This window comes from Globicephala melas, chromosome 2, assembly GCF_963455315.2.
Source record: "Globicephala melas chromosome 2, mGloMel1.2, whole genome shotgun sequence".
NCBI lineage: Eukaryota > Metazoa > Chordata > Mammalia > Artiodactyla > Delphinidae > Globicephala > Globicephala melas.
The window spans coordinates 52,985,379-53,012,621 of record NC_083315.2 but is presented as its reverse complement, the minus strand read 5'-3'; positions in this window follow the sequence as shown (position 1 = coordinate 53,012,621).

Sequence of the window (27,243 nt, the reverse complement as noted above, 5' to 3'; positions counted from 1 at the left end):
AGAGAAATGTAAATAAAAACAAAAATAATCAAATGGGACCTACTGAGACTTAAAAGCTTTTGCACAACCAAGAAAACTATAAGCAAGACAAAAAGACAACCCTCATAAAGGGAGAAAATATTTGCAACTGAAACAACTGACAAAAGATTAATCTCCAAGATTTACAAGCAGTTCATGCAGCTCAATATCAAAAAACCAAACAACCCAATACAAGAATGGGCAGAAGTCCTAAATAGACATTTCTCCAAAGAAGATATACAGATTGCCAACGAACACATGAAAGTATGCTCAACATAACTAGTCATTAGAGGAAGGCAAATCAAAACCACAATGAGGTAGCACCTCACACTGGTCAGAATGGCCATCATCAAAAAAATCCAGAAACAATAAATGCTGGAGAGATTGTGGAGAACGGGGAACCCTCTGGCACTGTTAGTCTGAATGTAAATTTATACAGTCACTATGGAGAACAATATGGAGGTTCCGTAAAAAACTAAAAATAGAACTACCATATGACCCAACAATCCGACTACTGGGCATATACCCTGAGAAAACCATAATTCAAAAATAGACATGTACCAAAAAGTTCATTGCAGCACTATTTACAGTAGCCAGGACATGGAAACCACCTAAGTGTCCATCAACAGTTGAATGGATAAAGAAGATGTGGCACATATATACAATGGAATATTACTCAGCCATGAAAAGGAATGAAATTGAGTTATTTGTAGTGAGTTGGATGGACATATAGTCTGTCATACAGAGTGAAGTAAGTCAGAAAGAGAAAAACAAATATGGTATGGTAACACATATATATGGAATTAAAAAAAATTGTTCTGCTGAAACTGGGGACAGGACAGGAATAAAGGCACAGATGTAGAGAATGGACTTGAGGACATGGGAAGGGAAGAGTAAGTTGGGATGAAGTGAAAGAGTAATATTGACATATATACACTACCAAATGTAAAATAGATAGCTAGTGGGAAGCAGCTGCATAGCACAGGGAGATCAGCTCAGTGCTTTGTGACCACCTATAGTGGTGGGATAGGGAGGGTGGGAGGGAGGAGCAAGATGGACGGGATATGGGTATATATGTACACGTATAGCTGATTCACTTTGTTTAACAGAAGAAACTAACACAAGATTGTAAAGCAATTATACCCCAATAAAGATGCTAAAAAAAAAAAAAAAGAATAAATAGGGGCATTACAATGGATTCTGCAGATATTACAGAAAACAACAAAATAATATTATAAAACATGCCCCCCAAAATAAATATCATATCAATGAGAAAAAGACCAGTTGGTTAAAAATGGGCAGAAGGCTTAAGACATACTCCACAAATCAAAATGACCAATAATTATAAGAAGAGGGGCTCTGATCTTTTTAATAAGAAAAGAAATTCAAATTCAAACCACAGTAATGTACCATTACATACACAAGCCAGTTGGCAAAAATTTTGTAATCTGAAAATACCATGTATTTTTGAGAAAGTGTATCAATTGGGACTCTTACAGTGCTTCTGAGCATGCAAACTAGGACTATGTCTTTGGTGGGTAGCGTAGCGTTATCTATCAAAGTTAAGGATGCCTATGCACTATGCCCAGCACTTCCTCTATCAGAGTGGATCTCAGGGAAGCTTCTGTACAAGAAGCTTATGTACAAGAACCATACATGTGCTGTATGCTTCAAATAACCCCAGCCCAGAACCAAGGCAAGAGTCCCAAATGCCTACTGCGAATGAAAAATAAATAAATGAATTGTGGTATATCCATGTAATGGAATATTATACATCAAGGGAAATGAATAAAATGCAGCTAAACACAATAACAAAGATGGATATCAGTATTCAGAGCAGAAAGCAAGGTGCAAAATAGCACTGCCATCCTTGCAAGTCACATAAAGTTCCCCAAACAGGCAGAACTGGATAAAGGGTATAGGGATGCATACATCATTAGTAAAATTATAAATAAGGGGACCGGGAAGTATTTATCACAACATCAGATTAATGGTGATTTGCAGAAGGAGGTAGAGGATCATGATTATGGAGACCACATAAAAGGCATTCGGGGTGCTGTCAATGAGGCAGGTGCAGACATCCTGGGTATCTCTTGGGTATATATCCACACCCAGAAGGGGGAGTAGGATTGGATAAGGTGTGAGGGCAGAAAGGTATAAACTGTGTTCTAGAACAGGGGTCCCCAACCCCCACTACCGGTTGGTGACCTGTTAGGAAACAGGCCGCACAGCAGGAGGCTAGTGAACGAAGCTTCACCTGCTGCTCCCCATTGTTCCCCATTGCTCACATTACCACCTGAAACATCCCCCCTGACCTCCATGGAAAAATTATCTTCCACAAAACCGGTCCCTGGTGCCACAAAAGTTGGGGAAGCAGGCATAGCACAGCCCAAAGGCAAGAGAGTACAGAGTTGAGTGGTGACTACTCTAAATGGATAAGTCCTGTTACATAGTCCTAACTCACGTTACAATAGCTCACCTTCAAAATCTTAAATGAAATACTCATTTTTTAGTCTTTAATTTCTTTTTATAAATAGACACATCAAATAACACAAAATAAATATACCACTGTTTTGCATCTGCAGATCAGAAAATAGTTACAGCTAATAGCATATAATTAGTAAATAGCTCATTATTAGCATATGATACTTATTTCTATTTGACTTAAAAAGATGTTACTTTAGTGTTTGTAATTTATTCCTTTCCAGTTAATGATTTATACTTCCTTTCACTATTCTAGTAGTAATCTTTTTATCCATTTAAACATGGCAAAAAAATTACATTCCAGAGTAAACATATAAACTGCTAGTACGCATACTTTGATGACACTCCAACAATAAACTAAAAGGAAAAAATTACCTGTGAATATGCTGATTGAGTAAATTTTGTGTAAACATAATTTCAAACCCAAAGAAAGGAATTTGAAAATAATTTTTAGAAATTATTTAAATTTTGTTCCAAATATATTAATTCCATTGCTTTAGAAGTTGTTAAAGTAATAATTGATTATCTCCACATAATCAACAGAACAGTGGCTGTGAACTTCTTGTTTCTATCATAGGACTGATTTAATTCCATTTTTAACACATGATCATAGCAAACATCTGCTAATGCCCCCTTTTTTCTTACTCCTACAATATTCAGCACAACCAAACCCTTGACTGAAAATATTTTTGAATGACTTTTAACCTCTATAAATAATTGTTACCATTTTTGCCACATTGTTCTAGATAGTAACAAATCTTTTGATTGATGAATTATCGAGCAAGAAAATGATCCCATTAAAAAAAAAGCTGATCTTTACCATTCTAGGGGAGGAAAAACTTTACTGTGACCCTATTGGGGTCCGTGGCTGGGTCTAAAAGTTAAACTGACAAAGACAGATTAGTGGGAGAAAAGCATACAATTTACCTAATGTAAGTTTTACATAACATGGGAGCCTTCATAAGGAAATGAAGACCTGAGGAAACCTGAGTATTCTTATACCAGGTTTGATGAAGAGTGAAAAGTCATGGAAAAATGTGATGAGACAAAAGGGTAAGAACTAATGGTAGTGAGATGGGGGAGTTAGCAAGTCTGTTTGTTAGGACGCCTCTCAGACAAGGGTGCTCCCTGCCTCAGGGTACAGGGAAGGTGCCTCTCACGTGAGGGTCTGATGACCTGCTTCCAGGGACAAGTGAGTGGGAGGTCATCGGGTCGTTCCAGAATCTACCATTCCTCAAATTCTTTCAGCTTAAAATATTCAACATGCCAAGGTGTCATATTTTGGAGTTGTGTGTCCTGAACCCCCATCACCGTAAATGTAACTCAGTGAGAAAGCAAGAAATAAAACTGCTCCATGAATGTTGGTTGATTTCATGGAGAAATTTGAAAAATGTCATTTCCATGATCATTAATTATGGGCATTTAAAAATTAAACATTCACTTTACATTTTGACCATTTATTCAGTAAAAACTGAGGGTGAAACTCATGGGTATCCAGGGTGTTTTTATGGGTTGTGGAGGGTTTAATATACTTGAACATCGACTCAGCGTTATTAGAGTTAAGTGGAGAAGTGAAATGTATGTATACATATGCCATTTGAGAAAAGCTGTGATCGCTTCAATGGCACATGAAATTGTTTTGTCCAAGTTCACTAACTGAGCCCTTACTTCTAAATCTAATGGATCCTCTCAGATGTTATCTCACTGGGCTCCTTTCCTCCCCTCCACCCTCTCCTCCCGGCCCCACCCCCGTCGCTCCCTCCCTCCCTCCGCCCTTGGCCCTGTCCTAATACCCTGACAACTTCTTCCTCCATCCCTCCCTCAACACTGCTTCTGCTCAGACACCAGTCATTCCCTACCAACACTGGGACAGGTTTTAACTTAAATTCCCACTTAGTCCTGCCTCCAAAAATTGTTCTCCATGCTGCTTTCAGATGAATTTTGCTAAAATACACACGGTGACTTGTCTCTTCTGCGCTTGGCTGTCTCTAGTGACCCTGCCACTGCAGCAAAATGAAAACCATAAAAAGCTCTGTCCTCTCCCTTGCAGCCTCGTCTTCTGCACACTTTGCTCACACTTTGCTCCAAGGGACTGAACTCACTGTGGCAGCTGTCAGTTACCAACACACAATGTTCCATCGTGTGACACCCTCACAAATACCCTGCAATCTATTATTATGATCTGGGCATTTCATGCGACATTCAGAAGGGCTCAGTAACTTGTCCAAAATCACATGCCTGCCCTAGTGGGGTGGAAGCACAATTCTAACCCAGGGATCACAACCCAAGGCTGTGAACTTTCCCCTTTGCCTTGCCGTCTTTTCTGGCAATTTCCTGAAAGGATTTGTGCATCTCTGTGCTTTTGCACACAGCTCCTTCCTCTCCTTTCTCATCAGTAACCTCATCCCTTCCACATTGGGCCCACATATGATCCTAAGTTCCTCACCTCTCTGCGGTCAGCTCCATCTACCGAGCACACTCAATGACCCATTATTGGCTCAGGTCCTTCTGCAACTTTAATATTTGTGTCCTCAGTGCTGGTGACAATCCTAACATAGAAACCATGCTCAGAAAGTGTCTGCTCAAGTAAGAAATGAACAAATGTGAAGGGCCCTGAGGCCTTTGGGAGGTCGCTGCAGGCCAGATGCCAGATGACAGAGAACGCTGAGACCCAGTCCAGCTTTCCACCTCGGGACAACCAAGCCAAGGAGCAAGGGTGTCTACTGTCCTTTGAGGTCTCATCAGACTGAATTTTACAACCATCAGCAACAACCCCTAGACTTAGCATCAAGCATATTGAATGTTTGCATTCATTAAAAAGTACTGCAAAGAGCAATATTGCAATGTGGGCATAGCTAAGCAAGAATTGTCTAAAAATATCTTTCCAACCCTTCCTCTTGGACACCTGAAATATTTTTACCCAACTAAATTCCCTGCACTTATTAAGGAATTTTCTATTCCTGTGATCTCTATTGTATCATTTAAATTTTGATTTAGATTTTAATTAATGATCTATAATTATTAAGAGCTCAAAATAGTATTATGAATTCACAAGAATTACTGTCCTGTTTGAGGTGCTCAGAGCTTAAAGCAAGGTGGGCAATTTCCTTTACAGCAGCCTGCCCTGCCCAGGCCACTATGTCAGCTGCCATTTGTTAAATCAGCCCAAAGGCAGTCAGACCTGAGTATGTCCTAATGTGATGCTGGGACCTCCTGCCTGGTAATGGTGTTTTGACCTCAGTCATTCCCTAGAAATTCCAGTTATACTACAGACAGCTCATCAATGAATTGCTTTTCCAATAGACCATGGTTTCCTTGAGGACAGAGGTAGGGGAGTGTGTGATGTGTGGTTAGCTCTGCACCTGCAGCACAGTGCCATGCTCAATGGTCTAATAATGTTTGTCCAATGAATACAGTGAATGAGTCAACATAATAATGGACATGGGGCCACCAACATCCCCAGATGACACAAAATTGGCAGCACTTTATTCAGATAAGGAAACTGAAGTCACTTTTATTTGGCCTGTGAACAATTTCCACACATATATATACATATTTTAAGTATATATATATTTATAAGTATATATCTATATATTTATAGTGGAAATATCAAAAACAGCATTCAAAACGACATGGCTACCAAGACATGGAAACAATCTAAATGTCCATCGACAGATGAATGGACAAAGAAGAGGTAGAATATATAGATAGATAGATAGATAGATACATGGAATATTACTCAGCCATAAAAAAGAACAAAATACTGCCATTTGCAGCAACATGGATTGACTTAGATATTATCATACTAAGTGAAGTAAGTCAGACAGAGAAATACATATACCATATGATATCACTTATATGTGGAATCTAATATATGACACAAATGAACTTATCTATGAAACATAAACAGAGTCACAGACATAAAGAACAGACTTGTGGTTGCCAAGGGGGAGGAAGTATGAGGGAGGGGTGGCTTGGGAGTTTGGGATTAGCAGATGCAAACTATTATAATGGATAAACTACAAGGTCCTAATGTATAGCACAGGGAACTATATTCAATATCCTATAATAAACCATACTGGAAAAGGATATGAAAATCACTTTGCTGTACACCAGAAACTAACACAACACAGTAAATCAACTATACTTCAATAAAATAATTTTAAAAAACACCTACATGGCTACCTTTTGCCTTTTTCTTCCCCCACCTACACACGCAGCAAAGAATTGAGGTTTGCCTTCTCTGCAGGGTGGCATAAAGCAGTCCTGGATGCAAGTTCAAGAGGTTTGCCTGTCCCCTAATTTTTGAAAAATACCTCAGCTTTTCTCAACAGCAATAAAACTCTGTAATAAGTAGTCTTTATATCACGTAGTTTTAATTTCATAATTGCTATTATAACAGTAGTCCCTTAAGATTAGGGTTTCCAAAAGCCACTGAAATATATTAATAGGCTCTTAATATCTAAAGAAAAAGTTAAAATGATCATGGGAGCACTTCTTTGTAGAGACCAGGCGAAGCAAGGTGTGGTGTCCATCCGCAAAGGGATGTGATCCAGGAGCCCAGAGCCCCTGGTCAGCAAAGCTCTTTAATATCTTGTTGTCTAAATGCAAATTTATGATATTTTGTTACCTTAGTAATACAAGTTCCATTTGAAATCAGTTACTAGAGTATTTTAATAAAATATATTTTAACTGAATCTTTGTAACCGGTTGCGGCGGGCCATCTTCGTGGGAATAAAACTGCAGCCATGTTTAGCTGCTAATAATTTGTGTTAGAAGGGCCATTTCTGCTTAAAGAAAGAGGTTTCCTGCAGCAAATAGGAAACGGTTGCATAAGCGAGCAGAAGTAGCACCTACGCTGTCCCTGTACCACACAGTCCTCTGCTCCCAGGATTAGAGCCGTCCAAAGAAGGCAAGTTCCGGGGACACCCAGCTCTATCCTCCATGCGTACTATTAAGATCCATGAAATACAAACGACCCGCCCCAATGTCATGAGACATGATGGAAACTGACTGGGAGCGGGGATCTCGGACAAGAAGGTGAGACCATGGAGCAAGATATTCTCCTGTTTCGAACCCGCATAGAAAGTGGGAAAGTGCTAGGTTATAAGTGCTGAAACGTGGTGATTGGGTCCAGGAGGAGAATGGTAAGTGAGGGCAGGCAGCTCCCTCCTCTTCCCGCTCAGGACAGCGCTGCCAGTGGAGACACAATGGAATCTACACCCTGCCTCTGCCCCCAGGGAGGGCCTCGACCCACTGATGTGCAAAGGGGTCCCTGCTGGTTGACAATTCAGAAGCCAAGTCCTGATGTTGCTGACAAGCCTCCCAGGTCCTGACTGCAGTATAATCCCAGCTGTGCCAGCAGAGGTGGCTGACAAACCCCCACACAAGTCAGGAGTTTGCTTCCAAGTAAAGTTTCTAGGGGCCATGGGAGCAGGTTCCCAAAGTTCAGTTCCTCTGATGCTCAAGTAAAGATGCTCTCTCCTCAGCTCACCCACGCCCGAGAGGCCCAGCCCCTCACTGGACTCTTGGGGTACACATACTCAAGGGCCTGGCCGGCTGGGTGGAAATGGTATGTGCAAGAGCAGCCAACCTGGCCAAGGCAGCAGGTCATTTTGTGTGAAGGGCAGCTGCCCCCCTGGAGAAACATCCCCCACTCTGAGCTTCAGGCTCGGTGGGCGCCCGGATGCACAGAGGCCCCTAAACCCTTCGGCTGCTCACGGATGCCTCAGCTAAGCTGAGCCTGGTGGTGGCCACTGGACCGTGGTGGCTGTGTGGCCCCAGAACCAGCTCTGAAGATCCCAAAGTGGACCTGGTCATTCTGTCCAGTGGGCAGGACTCAAGGCCGTCCTCATAGCTGTGGCCAGCACTCCCTGGAGGAAGCTTGTTTTATCTTTACTGACCCTTGGGCTGTTGTCAGTGGCCTCGTGGTTTGGGCTGCTGCTGGGAAAACTATAATTGCACATTAAAGACACGCTCTGTGTGGGCCTTGAACTATGGGAATGAATTGTGGCTGCTGGTTGGACCACCTGGGTCACTCCTATCAATGATACAGGCCCTTTTCCCAATGAGACCAATTGGACCCAGGCTTTGGTCAAGGCTGCTCCACTCAGGCTGCCACTGTCACAGGCTGGTCACCAGTACAGTACGATGCAGAGGCCGCCACGGCAGTCACGCTGGGAACTCTGGCCAAGAGCTGGTCCTTTGGTCTTGTGATTCAGGCCCACTCCTGAGGCACTGGTTTTGTTGCATTGTTGATCCTTCTTTGGGGCTATCAGTGGTGTCCTGCTACTGTTGATGGACTTTCAAATGATGGCAGTGGGTCTCAACTGGGGGTGATTTCATCCCTCAGGGGACCTTGGCACTGTCAGGAGCCATTTTTGGTTGTTACAACTTAAGGAGATCGGTGGGCAGAGGCAGAAATGCAGATAAACCCCCTACAACACACAGGTAGTGCCCACCCCAGCCGCCAACCCTGCCCCACCCCCAAATAATTATCTGGCCCCAAATGGCAGCAGTACTAAGATGGAGAAACTGGTTAACAGTGTTGTTCAGCCAACCTTCACTGTGGGTCTTGGAGCTGAGCTGAGCTGTCCTTCCAGCTTCCTGGACCTTTTCCAGTCTGACAATGGTGCACCTTTTGTCATAAAGGCCACCATGCAATGGGCCAATGGTCAATGTGTTTAACAGCCATTCCACACTCCTGATCATCCACTTGCACCTGGAATCGAGGAGCCCAGAGTGGCTTCCTGAGCCCAGCTCCCTCACCTTCTCCAGCGCAACACACTTAAGTGAGGCAGATTGGTCACTGGGTGAAGCTATCCCCAGGAAGGGATCATTTCCTCTCAGTGGCTTCCTCGGTAAGGATCAGAATAAAACAAATAGAATTTACCTGTTATGTGAAGTTATACTGAGATATTTTGTAATGTGAGGTTTCTGTTCTGATCTTTCCAGGTCTGGTCACGGTGGGTATGACTGGAGAAAAGATAAACAAGAAGTGGGATGGGATCTGCCAAGTTTGGGGTAGTGTAAGAAGAGCAAGGGCCCTGGCATGTCCAGAGAGGACACCTTGGACTCTCGGAGGTACAGGGTGGGGTGGTGGTGGAGTAATGCTCTCTTTGTCCCCTAGTTCAGCAGCAAGGGCTGAGTCAAAGAGCAGCTGCAGCTGACAGTCGGACTGGCTGCTGGCTCTGTCATCCTGTCCATGGACTATGAAAGCTTGTAAATTCTGTGGCCATGGCCTATCCCAATTCTGCTATGTCTGATGCCATCAACCACAGCTCTCAGCTGTGAACACGTGCAGACTCACAGACTCAACAACCCTGCTTCAATCCAACTGAATGTGCACCTGCTTTTCTGGATGTCCAGGTGGACTTGGGAGATGCCCTCTGTGGTAATGAGGCTGCAGCTACTCACAACACTGCCCCCTCGACTTAACCAAATCAATGCAAAGAGTGCCAACAAATCCCAAACTGGAAGGACTGTGCCCCTTTGACTTGTATGTGAGCCATGGAATATTGTCTCATTGGAAATTGGGGCTTTTTTGTGACCCATCTATTGCTCTTGTAATTATTGACAATGACACCGAAGATCAGAATGTCAATTTAGTGGGCTGTAATAGATAATAGTCTGACCTTAGTCTACATCCTGGCTATCTCAAAAACCCTATGTCTCTGGGACTTGTTGGAAATTGACTGAATCTATAACTTTGGGGCAGGGAGCATAATTGAGACTGGCCTCATCTTGCTACTTGGATACTGTTGATAGTAGCCTTAATTAAATACTGTACGGGACATGTCAAACGGCTTTGGTCCCTGCATCAGCTGGCCAAATTAATCAGAACAGCTGGCAGAATGGCATACTCTTGAAAATTTGAGTTTGGGAAAGAACATTTTGGGACCAGCGTTGGAATGATCAGAACACTCTCCTTATTTCCCTCTAAACACACAGGCACAAATTCTCACCGGGAACTTATATTTCAAGTTCCAAAAATCTTTCAAGAACCTGAGAAATAAAGTAACCATCTTGCTGTATGATAGTTTGGGGAACAAACTCTGAGAATCATTCTCAAATGACAGCACATGTGTTCTCCTTCTACTTAAGCAGCCGGACGGGACTTGCTGCAGAATTGTCAATGGAAATCGTTCCATTTTGGAAGTTTTGTATTTGGAGCACAATGAAACCTTTCGTGAAGTTGACTCTGATAAATGTATGATCTTTATATTGCCATCAACAGAATTACCCACAATGGAACCCTCCAACCTATTGGAATGTGGCAGGAGGGGGAACTCGAGAAGGAGGGGGGAAAAGGGGGAAATCCTATTACCATTGAAGAAAGGAGTCAGGGCTGCAGTTTGGAGATGGAGACTGTAAAGACTCTGTAGATTTGGGCATCATTTCTAACTTTTTAAAAGTTTGTTTTGTTATTTTATTTTCCTCTCCTTGATTCACTTTTGGGCTTAGCACTACATGGTTCAAGTAAAAATGTGCTTGTTTTCAGAGAAGAAGGAAAGCAGGAGTGGGAAAATTATATTCCAATTGGGCTCCTTGAACAAGGAACCATTCCCTAGGAATAGAGTGGGTAGTCACAGGTATAGAGAAGAGAAAAGCAAGTTAAACTGTGCTCTGCAGTGAGCAGGAAAGGGTGGTTGGGGACTGAGCTTGGCCAGAGAAGATGTTTGCTGGAAAGCTGCTGGAATTTTCCAACATAAACTGGAAGAGAGGGTACTCCCTGTATATAAATGCTAGCCAGTTCCCACTAGTCAGGTCAGCTAGTGGAGACTTATGAAATCCCCTTCCGGGTATCTACAAAGAAGTCATTTGCTCTCTCCCCTGAAGGGCAGGTCTTTCCCGAGTCTCTTAGGGATGTCTTCAATTTTAATACATTAATTTATTTCACTTTGTTAATTGGGTTTGTAGCTGGCCCCTGGGATACCAATTAGCTTGATTTTATAGTTAGAAAACAACAGGACCATTAAGATGATAGCCTCATGGTTTGCCAGACACATTTCATATTTTAATTGTAATCTACTATATTCATTGTTTCATGAAAGCTGTGATTCAAACCATCCCTTTGTCCAGACCACACATGAGGCTCTGCAATTCCCATTATTCCAACTCAAACACCTGTGCATCTGCAAGTCTTTTTCAGCACATGACACTTACCAAATGTCATGCAAAAAACATAATTAATATATGGAGCTGTAACCTCCAGTGTACTTGGAGAATTAAATGTCCATCTGTAACTATTTGCTAATGTTGCACTAATAAAAATGAAGAAAAGGCAGTTTGACTGAGGAAATCCATATTAACTATTGATTAGAGGGGAAAAGGTAGTTTACTGCACATAGAGAAACATCAGGATTTTATTTCTCCTAAAGAAAGTATTATGTCTATTATATTTGTTAATTACATCTAGGTTTTTTAAAGATTGGGGAAACTGTTAACATATTATTTTTTTAAAGATTCTATTAGAATGAGTTTTTAACATTTTTAACATTTTCCTGAAAAGGAAGTCTATTATAAATGTGTGAAGCTGTTTTTAGGGATCTTTTTGGAGCTAAGTAAGATCTTAACTCACAGAATAATTTTCAAGTGGAAACTTGGCCTGGACATGGGAAGGATGTGAATTCATTGAGTTAAATCTATGGGTTGTCCCAGAGGGTCATTGGTGAGCTGGAGTCTCCCCCTCTCATAGGACAAGACTTTGGTCTAGGAGGTTTGGTGATTTAATGAATATTTCTGACACTTTGGGCAGTAATGACTTTTACTCATTTCTCTAAATTCCATGCAACCTTTCATCATCAGATGATTTAATAAGGCCCAGAACTTAAATCACATCTTTGCTATGAGCAAGAATCCTGAGTATAAGTCAACAAACATGCTCAGGTTTCTGTAAGTTAAATGTCATCAGTAGAAGGAGGCCTGGAGCACCAGGTTGTAGAGAGAGAGACAGGTACAGACATTTCAAGACTTATTATTACTATTAAATTATTATTACTATTATCTGTACTCTGTGATTATCTAGCATAGAACTTTGCACATGTGGAACTCAGGAAGAGTTTTTGAACTGACCGATTTAATGAATTACCTGAATGACCTTGTAAAAGTAGTTTGCCTTCTCTGGATCTATTTCTGCACATGACAAATGATTTTTTTAAAGTTTTTTACAAAAATAATTTGGAAATAGGAATCAGAAGATCTGAGTTCAAATTCTGGGCATGTCATTCACTTGCTTACTGCTCATGGACTAGTTACTTAATCAAGTTACTCCTCCAAAATAAAGTCAACAGTACCCTCCTTCCATTGTTGAGAGAATTAAATAAACTGGACGACCCCAGTGCCTACAAGGTGCTTGGCATGTAGTGCAAATTTCATAGGCACTCGTCCACTCCCTTTAAGCTGTAATATTCTCTAATTCAATTCCACTTAGGAACTTGAACTCAGAGGAAAACAAATAGTTTTAAATTATTAGCCCCTTTCTGTCTGTAAGAACCACATGACATATTCAAAGACACAGAAATACATTTTCTCATTTGAAAGACTGAATGGAGAAAGGCAATTTCATTTCCCTTTCCTTTCTGAGAACTCATTTGTCTTTCAAACAGTTACATATTTCTACTTGTCCGTGATTGCTCTCATATAGCACACGGGAGATGTGGGTCCTTGTAAATTGCCATGCCATGGCTTCAACTGGTTGTTTCCATTTCTACAGGGTTTAATGATTCAATAAAGTCATCTCATACTCACACTCCAATGTTCTTCTGACAACTGTGCTATGAGGTGGGCGGAATTGTATGCTTCTTTTTTTGAAATGAAGACATTAAAGTATAGGGAGCCAAAGAGATTTCCCTAAATTCATCTGATAAACATGGACAGGGAAAGAACAATCCATATTGCCCAATGAGCCCACGAACTCACTCCTAGATGAAAAAGGGAAAAATAATTTGCAGTTTTATAATAATTAGTCTTCTCAATATCATCATCCAAATGTTTAATATTAGATGGTCTTTTCAAATAACTGGACCTTGTTTTTCATATATATGTGAATGTGTATAAATATACATGTGTATGTATATCTAGGTCTATGTCAATATGACTGACAAAATATTATGATGTATACTTAATTATTTAAATAGTCCTCTTCAAAAATAACAAGTTCAGGTAGATGGGGTAAGAATAGGGTTACCATTACTGAGATGCAGTAGTGTACATTGGAAAAGAAATCATATTTAACTCTACCTTTACTTTTTATAGGTAGTATGTAATATACTTAACCACTCTGAAACTCAGTTTTCTCATTTGCAAAATAGGGTTAATAATGCTAAAAGGATCAAAGGAGGTATGTGTCTAACTAAATTTGAGTGTATAGTATATGCTTAATCAAATGCCAGCCCTTCCTTCCTCAATTTTAACTTTTTAAATGGCGAAGTGTGCCACACTTATAATAAAGTGCAAAGACATAAAGGAAAAGTTTGATAAACTATTACAAAATGAGTCACTAAGGTTAAGAAGAAGCTGGCAGCACACGGAAAGCCTTTCTTGTGCCCTCTTGGAGGTTTAAACCCTTCACTTCTCCCAAAGGTGAACTCTATCCTGAATTCCAGAGTTAAGTTTTTCCTGTTTTTGAACTTTATAGAACAGAAATGATACAGTATGCATTATTTTGTGTCTTGCTTCTTTCACTCAATAATAGTATGCTTCTGATACCACCCATGCCGTATGCTGCTACATTTCATTAATTTCATTGCTGAGTATTCTCCTAAATGTATGTTCCACCATTTATTGATCCGATCTCATGTAGAAGGACTTATGGGCTGTTGATGGCTTGAGGCTGTCATCACTATGCTGCCATAATTGTCCCAAGTACTTGTCTGTCTCTGTACACAGGCACACTCCTGTAGGGCTAGTGTTACTTAGTTACAGGATATGCATATTTCCAACCAGGTAATAAACAAAACTGTTTACCCAGTTTTGCAGGATACATCCTCACCAGCTACATACAAGAATTCCCTTGTTTCACCTCCTAACCAACACTTGCTACGGTCAGTCTTGTAAACCTTAGCTATTACGGTAGGATGGTGGTGGTACCACATTGTGGTTTTGATTTGCATTTCCTGATAATGAAGGAGGGTGAACACCCTTTCACATGTTTATGGACTGAATGTTTCTCTCTTCCTAAAATTCGTGTGTGGGGCATTTGGGAGGTAATTAGGTTTAGATGAGGTGGCGAGGGTAGGGCCCCCATGATTGGATTAGCGTCCTCATAAGCAGAGGAAGAGACCAGAGTGTGTGCTCTCTCTGTCTTGTGAGGGCACAGCAAGAAGGTGGCTGTCTCTAAGCAAGTAAGAGGGCTCTCACCATTCTCTGAATCTGCTGGCATCTTGATCTGTGAGATTTAAGCCATCCAAGCTCTGGTGTATTGGGATAACAGCTTGAGCAGACTAACAGACTCAGATATCCTCTTACAAAGTGCCTGTCCAAAATTTGTGTTCATTTTTCTATTAGGTTGTGTTTTTCTTAACGACTTCTTTGTGCATACTGGATACAAGACTTTTCTGTTTGCTTATATGTTTTGCTAATATATTCTGCCATTCTGTGTCTGAGACCCCAAACACAGTGAGTTAAGCCTTTTAACACTCTTAACACTATCTTTTGTTGAACTGAACTTCATATTTTAATAAAGTCCAACTTATCAATGTTTTTGTTTATGGTTAGTGCTTTTTGTGATTTAAAACATTTTACATCCTGATGCCCTAAAGATATTATCCATAGCATGTTCTAGAAGAACTACTGTTTTGGTTTTAGATCTACAATCCACCCAGAACTGATTTCTGTGAATGATGTAAACTAAGGTATATTAGCTTGTGAGGGCTGCAATAACAAAGTACCACAGACTCAGTGGCTTAAACAAGAAAAATATATCATCTCACAGTTTTGGAGGCTGGAAGTCCAAGAACAAGGTGTCAACAGATCTGGCTTCTTCTGAGGGCCCACTCCTTGACTTCGGCTGTCCGTTCCCTATGTCTTTTCATGGACATTTTCTGTGTCTAAATTTCCTCTTCTTACGACACCAGTCATATTGGATTTGGGCACAACTTAAAGCCCCTTTTTTTTTTTTTAGCAGTACACGGGCCTCTCACTGTTGTGGCCTCTCCCGTTGTGGAGCACAGGCTCCGGATGCGAAGGCCCAGCAGCCATGGCTCACGGGTCCAGCCGCTTCGCAGCATGTGGGATCTTCCCAGATCAGGGCGCAAACCCGTGTCCCCTGCATCGGCAGGCGGACTCTCAACCACTGCGCCACCAGGGAAGCCCTAAAGCCCTTATTTTAACTTAATTACCTCTTCAAAGACCGTCTTCAAATACAGTCATATTCTGAGGTACTGGGGCTAAGATTTCAACATATGAATTTTCAGGGACATGATTCAGCCCATAACTTAGGGTCAAATTTTTTTTTTCTTATGTATGTCCAACTGACCTCTTACATTCATAGAAACTAATGTTTTTCTTTCTTATTTTGGTACCAACTTAATCAGAAATTAAGTATCCATACATATGTGAGTCATTTCTCAACTTCCTCTTCTGTTAGTGCCTTCATAAGTCTTAGAGTAACCATACTCTTTTAATGACTTTAGGTTTTTTATGTCTTGCTACTCATAGAAAAAAAATCTTTCTACTTGTCCTTCTTCTTTAACAGGATCTTGACTAATTATTTTTTTAATTTTTAAATTTAATTTTATATATATTTTTATACAGCAGGTTCTTATTAGTCATCGATTTTATACACATTAGTGTATACATGTCAATCCCAATCACCCAGTTCAGCACACCACCATCCCCAAACCCCTGTGGCTTTCCCACCTTGGTGTCCATAAATTTGTTCTCTACATCTGTGTCTCAACTTCTGCCCTGTAAACTGGTTCATCTGTACCATTTTTCTAGGTTCCACATACATGCCTTAATATACGATATTTGTTTTTCTCTTTCTGATTTACTTCACTCTGTATGACAGTCTCTAGATCTATCCATGTCTCAACAAATGACTCAATTTTGTTCTTTTTTATGGCTGAGTAATATCCCATTGCATATATGTACCACATCTTCTTTATCCATTCATCTGTTGATGGGCATTTAGGTTGCTTCCATGACCTGGCTATTGTAAATAACGTTGCAATGAACATTGGGTTGCATGTGTCTTTTTGAATTATGGTTTTCTCTGGGTATATGCCCAGTAGTGGGATTGCTGGGTCATATGGTAATTCTATTTTTAGTTTTTTAAGGAACCTCCATGCTGTTCTCCATAGTGGCTGTATCAATTTACATTCCCACCAACAGTGCAAGAGGGTTCACTTTTCTCCACACCCTCTTCAGCATTTGTTGTTTGTAGATTTTCTGATGATGCCCATTCTAACTGGTGTGAGGTGATACCTCATTGTATTTTTGATTTCCATTCCTCTAATAATTAGTGATGTTGAGCAGCTTTTCATGTGCTTCTTGGCCATCTGTATGTCTTCTTTGGAGAAATGTCTATTTAGGTCTTCGGCCCATTTTAGAATTGGATTGTTTGTTTCTTTAATATTGAGCTGCATGAGCTATTTATATATTTTGGAGATTAATCCTTGGTCAGTTGATTTGTTTGCAAATATTTTCTCCCAGACTGAGGGTTGTGTTTTTGTCATGTTTTATGGTTTCCTTTGCTGTGCAAAAGCTTTTAAGTTTCATTAGGTCCCATTTGTTTATTTTTGTTTTTATTTCCATTACTCTAGGAGATGGATCAAAAAAGATCTTGCTGTGATTTATGTCAAAGAGTTTTCTTCCTATGTTTTCCTCTAAGAGTTTTATAGTGTCCAGTCTTACATTTAGCTCTTTAATCCATTTTGAGTTTACTTTTGTGTATGGTGTTAGGGAGTGTTCTAATTTCATTCTTTTACATGTAGCTGTCCAGTTTTCCCAGCACCACTTACAGAAGAGACTGTCTTTTCTCCATTGTATATCCTCGCCTCCTTTGTCATAGATTAGTTGACCATAGGTGTGTGGGTTTATCTCTGGGCTTTCTATCTTGTTCCATTGATCTATGTTTCTGTTTCTGTGCCAGTACCATATTGTCTTGATTACTGTAGCTTTGTAGTATAGTCTGAAGCCAGGGAGTCTGATTCCTCCAGTTCCATTTTTTTCCCTGAAGACTGCTTTGTCTATTCGGGGTCTTTTGTGTCTCCATACAAATTTTAAGATTTTTTGTTCTAGTTCCGTAAAAAATGTCATTGGCAATTTGATAGGGGTTACATTGAATCTGTAGATTGCTATGGGTAGTATAGTCATTTTTACACTATTGATTCTTCCAATGCAAGATCATGGTACATCTCTCCATCTGTTGGTATCATCTTTAATTTCTTTCATCAGTGTCTTATAGTTTTCTGCATACAGGTCTTTTGTCTCCCTAGGTAGGTTTATTCCTAGATATTTTATTCTTTTTGTTGCAATGGTAAATGGGAGTGTTTCCTTAATTTCTCTTTCAGATTTTTCATCATTAGTGTATAGGAATGCAAGAGATTTCTGTGCATTAATTTTGTATTCTGCAACTTTACCAAATTCATTGATTAGCTGTAGTAGTTTTCTGGTGGCATTTTTAGGATTCTCTATGTATAGTGTCATGTCATCTGCAAACAGTGACAGTTTTACTTCTTCTTTTCCAATTTGTATTCATTTTATTTCTTTTTCTTCTCTGATTGCCATGGGTAGGACTCCCAAAACAATGCTGAATAATAGTGGTGAGAGTGGGCATCCTTGTCTTGTTCCCGCTCTTAGAGGAAATGCTGTCAGTTTTTCACCAACAGTGAAAAACAGTGGGTTTGTTGTATATGGCCTGTATTATATTGAGGTAGCTTCCCTCTATGCCCACTTTCTGGAGAGTTTTTATCATAAATGGGTGTTAAATTTTCTCAAAAGCTTTTTCTGCATCTATTTAGATGATCATATGGTTTTTCTTCCTCAATTTGTTAATATGGTGTATCACATTGATTGATTTGCATATATTGAAGAATCCTTGCATCCTTGGGATAAACCCTACTTGATCATGGTGTGTCATCCTTTTAATGTGTTGTTGGATTCTGTTTGCTAGTGTTTTGTTGAGGACTTTTGCATTTATATTCATCAGTGATATTGGTCTGTAAATTTCTTTTTTTGTAGTATCTTTGTCTGGTTTTGATATCAGGGTGATGGTGGTCTCATAGAATGAGTTTGGGAGTGTTCCTTCCTCTGTAATTTTTTGGAAGAGTTTGAGAAGGATGGGTTTTAGCTCTTCTCTAAATATTTGATAGAATTCACCTGTGTATCCTTCTGGCTCTGGACTTTTGTTTGTTGGAAGATTTTTAATGACAGTTTAAATTTCATTATTTGTGATTGGTCTGTTCATATTTTCTATTTCTTCCTGGTTCAGTCTTGGAAGGTTATACCTTTCTAAGAATTTGTCCATTTCTTCCAGGTTGTCTGTTTTATTGGTATAGAGTTGCTTGTAGTAGTCTCTTAGGATGCTTTGTATTTCTGCGGTGTCTGTTGTAACTTCTCCTTTTTCATTTCTAATTTTATTGATTTGTGTCCTCTCCCTCTTTTGCTTGATGAGTCTTGCTAATGGTTTATCAATTTTGTTTCTCTTCTCAAAGAACCAGATTTAGTTTTATTGATCTTTGCTATTGTTTTCTTTGTTTATATTTCATTTATTTCTGTTCTGATCTTTATGATTTCTTTCCTTCTGCTAACTTTATGTTTTGTTTGTTGTTCTTTCTCTAGTTCCTTCAGGTGTAAGGTTAGATTGTTTATTTGAGATTTTTCTTGTTTCTTGAGGTAGGCTTGTATAGCTAGAAACTTCCCTCTTAGAACTGCTTTTGCTGCATCCCATAGTTTTGGAACATCGTGTTTTCACTGTCATTTGTCTCTAGGTATTTTTTGATTTCCTCTTTGATTTCTTCAGTGATCTCTTGGTTATTTAGTAACATATTGTTTAGCCTCCATGTGTTTGTGTTTTTTTATGTTTTTTTCCCTGTAATTGATATCTTATGTCATAGGGTTTTTGTCGGAAAAGATGTTTGATATGATTTCAATTTTCTTATATTTATTTAGGCTTGATTTGTGACCCAAGATGTGATCTATCCTGGAGAAAGTTCCATAAGCACTTGAGAAGAAAGTGTATTCTGCTGTTTTTGGATGGAATGTCTTATAAAAATCAATTGAATCTATATTGTCTATTGTGTCATTTAAAGCTTCTGTTTCCTCATTTATTTTCATTTTGGATGATCTGTCCATTGGTGTGAGTAAGGTGTTAAAGTCCCCCACTATTATTGTGTTACTGTCGATTTCCTCTTTAATAGCTGTTAGCCATTGCCTTATGTATTGAGGTGCTCCTATGTTGGGTGCATATATCTTTATAATTGTTATATCTTCTTGGATTGATCCCTTGATCATTATGTAGTGTCCTTCCTTGTTTCTTGTAACATTCTTTATTTTAATGTCTACTTTATCTGATATGAGAATTGCTAGTCCAGTTTTCTTTTGATTTCCATTTGCACGGAATATCTTTTCCATCCCCTCACTTTCAGTCTGTATGTGTCCCTAGGTCTGAAGTGGGTCTCTTGTAGACAGCATATAGATGGGTCTTGTTTTTGTATCCATTCCACAAGCCTGTGTCTTTCGCTTGGAGCATTTAATCCATTCACGTTTAAGGTAATTATCAATATGTATGTTCCTATTACCATTTTCTTAATTGTTTTGGGTTTGTTTTTGTACGTCCTTTTCTTCTCTTGTGTTTCCCACTTAGAGAAGTTCCTTTAGTATTTGGTGTAGAGTTGGTTTGGTGGTGCTGAATTCTCTTAGCTTTTGCTTGTATGTAAAGCTTTTGATTTCTCCATTGAATCTGAATGAGATCCATGCTGGGTAGAGTAATCTTGGTTGTAGGTTCTTCCCTTTCATCACTTTAAGTGTATCATGCCACTCCCTTCTGGATTGTAGAGTTTCTGCTGAGAAATCAGCTGTTAACCTTCTGGGAGTTCCCTTATATATTATTTGTCATTTTTCCCTTGCTGCTTTCAGTATTTTTTCTTTGTCTTTAATTTTTTCCAATTTGATTACTATGTGTCTCAGTGTGGTTCTCCTTGTGTTTATTCTGTATGAGACTTGCTGTGCTTCCTGGACTTGGGTGGCTATTTCCTTTCCCAGTTTGGGGAAATATTTGACTATAATCTCTTCAAATATTTTCTCAGGTCCTTTCTCTCTCGCTTCTCCTTCTGGGACCCCTATAATGTGAATGTTGTTGCATTTAATGTTGTCCCTTGAGATCTCTTAGGCTCTCTTCATTTCTTTTCATTCTTTTTTCTTTATTCTGTTCTGCAGCCGTAAATCCCACCATTCTGTCTTCCATGTCTCCTATCCTTTCTTCTGCCTCAGTTATTCTGCTATTGATTCCTTCTAGTGTAATTTTCATTTCAGTTATTGTATTGTTCATCTCTGTTTGTTTGTTCTTTAATTCTTCTAGGTCTTTGTTAAACATTTCTTGCAGCTTCTCAATCTTTGCCTCATTTCATTTTCTGAGGTCCTGGATCATCTTCACTATCAATATTCTGAATTCTTTTTCTGGAAGTATGCCTATCTCCACTTCATTTAGTTGTTTTTCTGGGGTTTTATCTTGTTCCTTCATCTGGTACATAGCCCTCTGCCTTTTCATCTTGTCTATCTTTCTGTGAATGTGTTTTTTGTTCCACAGGCTTCAGGATTGTAGTTCTTCTTGCTTCTGCTGTCTGCCCTCTGGTGGATGAGGCTGTCTAAGAGGCTTGTGTTAGTTTCCCTGTGGGAGGGACTTGGATCTTGGCTAATCTTTGTCCTTGTTATTTCCACACAGGAAGGAATTTTGTCAAGTCTCCTCACCCCCAATAAAAAACTTATTGGTATTTCATTAGGATGGCTTTGACTTTATCAACCAATTTGGGAAAAATTTACATCTTAAAAATACTGTGTTTTCTGATGTGTCACCTTTGCACATGACTTCATTATTTATTTCATTTCTAATTTATGTTAACAATATTCATACTCTCCTTGTAGAGATTGTGCACATTTTCATTAGATTTATTCCTGGTTTTGAAATTTCTGTTATCATTGTACATTGTATCATATTGCAAAATTTTATTTTTTAGTTGTATGTTGGTGGTATGTAGAATTTTAGTTAATTTTGTTTCTATTGACTTTAGATTACCAAACTTGCTGACCTCACTTATTAATCAATAATTTACCTGTAAATTTCTTTGAATTTTCTATGAATATAATCATAACTTGCAAATGAGATGACTGTTTTATCTCTTCTTTTCTAACCCTCTTAATTTTCATTCCTTTCCCTTGACTTACTGAATTGACAGTTTCTTTTCTTTCTTTTTTAATATTTATATCAGAGTATAATTGCTTTACAATGGTGTGTTAGTTTCTGCTTTATCACGAAGTGAATCAGTTATACATATACTTATATCCCCATATCTCTTCCCTCTTGTGTTTCACTCCCTCCCACCCTCCATATCCCACCCTTCTAGCTGGTCACAAAGCACTGAGCTGATCTCCCTCTGCTATGAGACTGCTTCCCACTAGCTATCTATTTTACATTTGGTAGTGTACATATGTCCATATATACACTACCACTCTCTCACTTTGTCCCAGCTTACCCTTCCCCCTCTCCATGTCCTCAAGTCCATTCTCTAGTAGGTTTGTGTCTTTATTCCTGTCCTGCCCCTAGGTTCTTCATGACCATTTTTTTTTCTTTATATTCCATATATGTGTGTTAGCTGGAATCTAAAAAGAATGATTGATTTTTAAATCAGTCACTTGTTTTAAGTTAATCTTGCAATTATGGAATCAATAAACTTGGTTTTGAGGAATTACTGTTTTTGTGTAGTGCCAGATTTTATCCACTGTTATTTTGTTTACAATTTTTGCAGCTGAATTCATGAAAGAGTTGGACCTGTAATTTTCTTTTCTACGAATTTTCTTTTTCCCTTGTCAGATTTTGGAATCAAAGTTATGCTGGCTTTATATAAAACAATAATCTATTTTTTCCAGTTCATGCAATAATTAAGCAAGATTGGTGTGGTTTTATTTCTTAAATTTGTGGCAAAATTAACTGGTAAAACCAGCTGGGCTTGGAGATGTCTTTGGGGGAAGATTTATAATTACAGTTTCAATTTCTCTAATAATTGTAGGATTCCACATTTTTTATTGTTAGTTGTATTTTTCTATTGTTTGTCCATTTCACCTAAATTTTCAAATATATTGGCATTAAATTCCTCCTATGATATTTGTAATATCCTTATGATGTCCTGATTTTAAAAATCATTATGATCTTTTTGATGATCTCCTTTTTATCCTGATATATTTTCTTCTTGATCAGTCTCTCCTGGGGTTTATTAGTTTTTTAGTCTTTCAAAGAATTAAATTTCAGGTTGTTTGATCTTATCTATTGCACACTTGTTTTCTAATTCATTGATTTCTGCATTTATCTTTATTATTTTCATCCTTCTTCCTTTGGGGCTAAATTTGCTGTTTTTATTTTTAAAACTTGTGATAGGCTCATTAATTTTCAACCTTCTCTTTTCTATAAATTTTTCTCTGTATCTCATTGTTTTGATGTAAGTTTTACTCTTAAAATTTTACTCATTTCAAATTGTTTTCTAAGTTCTGTTGGAATTTCTTCTCTGATCCATATATTTTTAGATGGATATTTTTAAACTGCCATAAGTGGATTTTCTAGTCTAAAAGTCTTTGATGTTTGATTGAAGTATTTAGTCAATTTAAAAATAGATTTGCATTTAGGTCTACCATTTTATTATTTATTGACTATTTTCAGACTATTATAAATTCATTTTTCTTCTTTCTTGCCTCATTTTAGAATATTTTTTATCATTCCTTTTTTTTCTATTTTCTTAGAAATTTTTTGTTCTTTTTGGTATTAGCCTAGATTTTTGACGACAAATATCTAATATTAATCAATAATTATCTCTCTCCTAAGACAATACAAAAACATTAAAACCCTTAAATATCATTTATCCTGAGTAAGATGTATATGTAATTTTAAATTCTATGTATTTATGTGTATAAAATATTAAGTTCTATATCTTAAATTCTATAAACTATCATTATTTTTTGGTATAGTCAATATGCAACTAAATTTACCCAAATAGTTATTGCTTCTCATTCCATTTTCAATTTGATCATCTCCCTGGGAGCATTTTGTTTTGCCTGAAGAGTACTCTTTAGTATTTCCTTTGGAGAAGTATGCAGTAACAAACTCCTCAAATATATTTATTTTATCTTCATTCTTAGTATTTAATTTTATTTTCTTCATTGGTGCTGGTAATCACTCTATGGAGATGGGTCGGGCCCCTCACTCCTAATTTGGTTTGGATGTTGAGACTGAAGACATCATATACCCCAAGATGGTATGACAAAGTTTATTACCCACCATAGTGAGGCTTTCTGGAGCCAGCACAGCAAGCTGTTAAGGTAGTCCAAAAATGGTTTTAGAGGCAGCAAAATGCACTGGCTTGATTTTTTTTTTGGTGATTATGAGGTTGAGTCAAGATGAAGGTTCTCTTGCACAAGCTAGGGGCTTGTACAGATTGAACCTCCCCTCCCAGCACCCAAGGACGGAGCACCAGCCTTTCTCATCAGCTTGCCCAGTTGTGGGATGGAGGGAAAAAAGGATGAGTGAGGCTTAAATGATGTTAGCAGTCAAATATCAAAAATGGAGTCAGACTTCATTACAGTTACCCTTTGATTATTCCTCTTTTTACTATTCTACGGTAGTTGCTCTTGGGCTAATACTATGTATTATTGGTATATAAAAGTCTATTTACAGTCAATATTATGCCTCTTCCCCCTTCACTAACAGCAGTTTGATTCTATTTACCACTCCTTACCTCCATCTTTTGTGCTATTGTCATATCTTTTACTTCCACATACATTATGATTCCAATCTTACAATATTATTGTCTTTACCTTAATAGTCCTAGAGTGTCCTAGAGTCCTAGAGTCCCATTCTCTGGGGTTTGAACTAAACTGCAGGGGGCTTGTCGGACCCCGCTCCTGTGGGATCTGGACTCCAACACTGACTCTCCCAGGCTGTCCGTGTCCTGCCGCCCTTCTCTGCCTCTTTCCTGGCCGTCTCAGAATGTACAGACGCACCAGATTGTGGGCCTGCTTCTCAGGGTTACATTCTTCCAGAGGATCTCGGCTTTATTCTCTGCCATTGTCTTGTTTACTCTCTCTTGTCTTCAAACAGATTTATAATAATATATTTAGTCCTGTTTTTCTGGTTGCTTCCAGGGGTTACAGTTGCCTATTATACAGTTTGCCATTGTTGAAAGTTAATATTCCATCTTCATTTCATCATCACTAATATCATATTTAATCTCTGAGTTTTAAGAGAATAGATAAGACAAATATTCCACTTGAATAATAATGTAATAATTGAATGTATTACCTTCCACTGGAAAGATATCAGTGTATTGAATCACATAGTTTTCAGATTGCTCCAAACATTTTCTCTGCATTAATTTCTTGTGTACAAATAAAACTCTATGGGTAGCAGGCACCTGGACACACTGGTCTCGTTGCTCATCAGGTGTCCTAAGGACTCGTGTGAAACTGGAGCTGGTAAATGCCTCATACCAACACAGATACCCCATCACCCTTCTCATGACCGAGATAGTGGCAGGCTCCAGGCTGGGCTGCAATTGCAGAGAAGCAGATGTTTGAACACTTTGTGAGATCTTATGGAAAACTCTCAACAGGTGGTTGAAAAGACCAGGATTTGATGGAATGTGGAGAAAGTTGAGACTCTCAGCAAGTCGTAAGGATCCAGATTTATAAACTTTCTTCCTTTTAGAATCTATTTCCACATTTGTAGACAATTCCACAGGACTTGTGGGCCCTTGATGCCCATCTACAAAGTTGTCCAGATTACACTGACCAGTTTTAACTGCACACTCAGCTGCTCAATCTGCATCCTGGTCTTTCTATCTAGGAGTGCCTTCCTGTGCTTCAACACCATCAGCACCTGGGGCTCTTGAAATCCAGACACCCATTTTATACTTGGAAAATTCTTCTAGGACTGACTTCTTCCTACAAGCTGCAAACTATCTCCTGGTCGATTTCATGATACCCCGCAGGTCAAGTCCAATATTTCTCCCTTGTGACAGTCTTACATCAGTACCTATCCTCATGTATTGCCTGAGTCTTCTCTTTTCTGGGTTCATCATACCTAGATCTTTCAGCCGTTTCTTAGGCAAAACAACTTAGAGGCCAAATAGTTACATAGTTTACAGAATTCAGGTAAGTAAAAGAAAGGAGTGAAGTGGGCCTGGTCTTTGTATTAAACATATGGAAATATTCTTCACTTGCACTTAGGAGTCTTTAATTTTGCTGCTTTTGTTGGACACAAGAGCAGAGAAATATCTCTCTGTAGAAAAGTGCCAGCATAAGCCTGAAGGTACTTGATAAATAACCGACAGACTCATTCCTTAGGAGACACAAGCCAGCGAGGGCCTGAGTCCACTGGGCTTGCACACCATCTAAAGGCTGCAACCCTTCTGCTTTCTGGCCCATGAGTGCCTCATAGGAAAATGGAACCCATGTGACTAGGTCTTCTGATTGTTTGTGATGAAAAAAATCAGAATCTAGATTTGTATGTGATATAGTTTGAATTTCAAATGAAAGTTCAAATCATGTTTGAGACCCTGTGGTTTGTGGTCTAACAAAGCAGTGGTCCCCTGCTTGCTTTCAGCTTACCAAACCCTGTCGCTTCCTTCAGCCTGCTCGAGGAAGCCCATCTCCTTCCTGGCATGTGCCTCCTAACTCGGGAGGCCGTTTTCCAGGTGTTGTGCGCTCAGCGTGGATTAAAGTCATTCTAGATGAATTTAATTGCCACCTAAAGTCTCTTAAGCCACTGTGGGGGGAGGATAAGTAACACACTCTTATGCTTGGCTCACACTGAGTTTCCTGATGGATATGATCTCAAAACCATTTTTTTTTTTTTTTGGTCATGTCTAAATCTTGTTTCCCTATTCGTGTTCTAAGAACTTTTGACATATGAACAGAAAGTTATAATGATCAAACTTACCTCTTCTGTAAGGTCAACACTTTGGCAGAAAGATGCTTCTCCCTATCAGTCCAGCTGGAGACAAAGTAGCCAACCCTCATCACTCTGAGTTCCAATTAAGTCAATTCACACTCTGTCTCTCCAACTGAAGAAAAGGAGACATTTCTATAGGGAACCCAGTGCCTCCCACCTGCAGTTCCTTGGGTGCTCCATCCTCCTCCCTTTACTCGGGGTGGTTGGTCTTGGGGGCTAAGGGACTTCTTTCTCACTCATCCTCTGCGGACCTCGGGGCAGACCCTGGGGACCTCGGGGCAACCTTTTTGGTCTGTGATGCGTCCGTTGCTGCCGGTGTGCTCACGTCTCACTAAGTCTCAGGGGATAGAAATAGAAGAGAAATCAGATGACATATTATCTTTAAAGGTCACACTGTGACCTGTGTATTTAACGTTTTAGCAGCAGAATGAGAGAAGAGAAAACTGACTCAGGGAAAGTGAACTCCACCCTGGCTCAGAGCTGAATCATGTGCTTAATTGGCATGTCCCAGCCCTCAGAAACCCCGAAGTCAGGAGACCTTCCTCTTCTAGACAGAGTGAAAGAATATATGTGACCTCTGTATG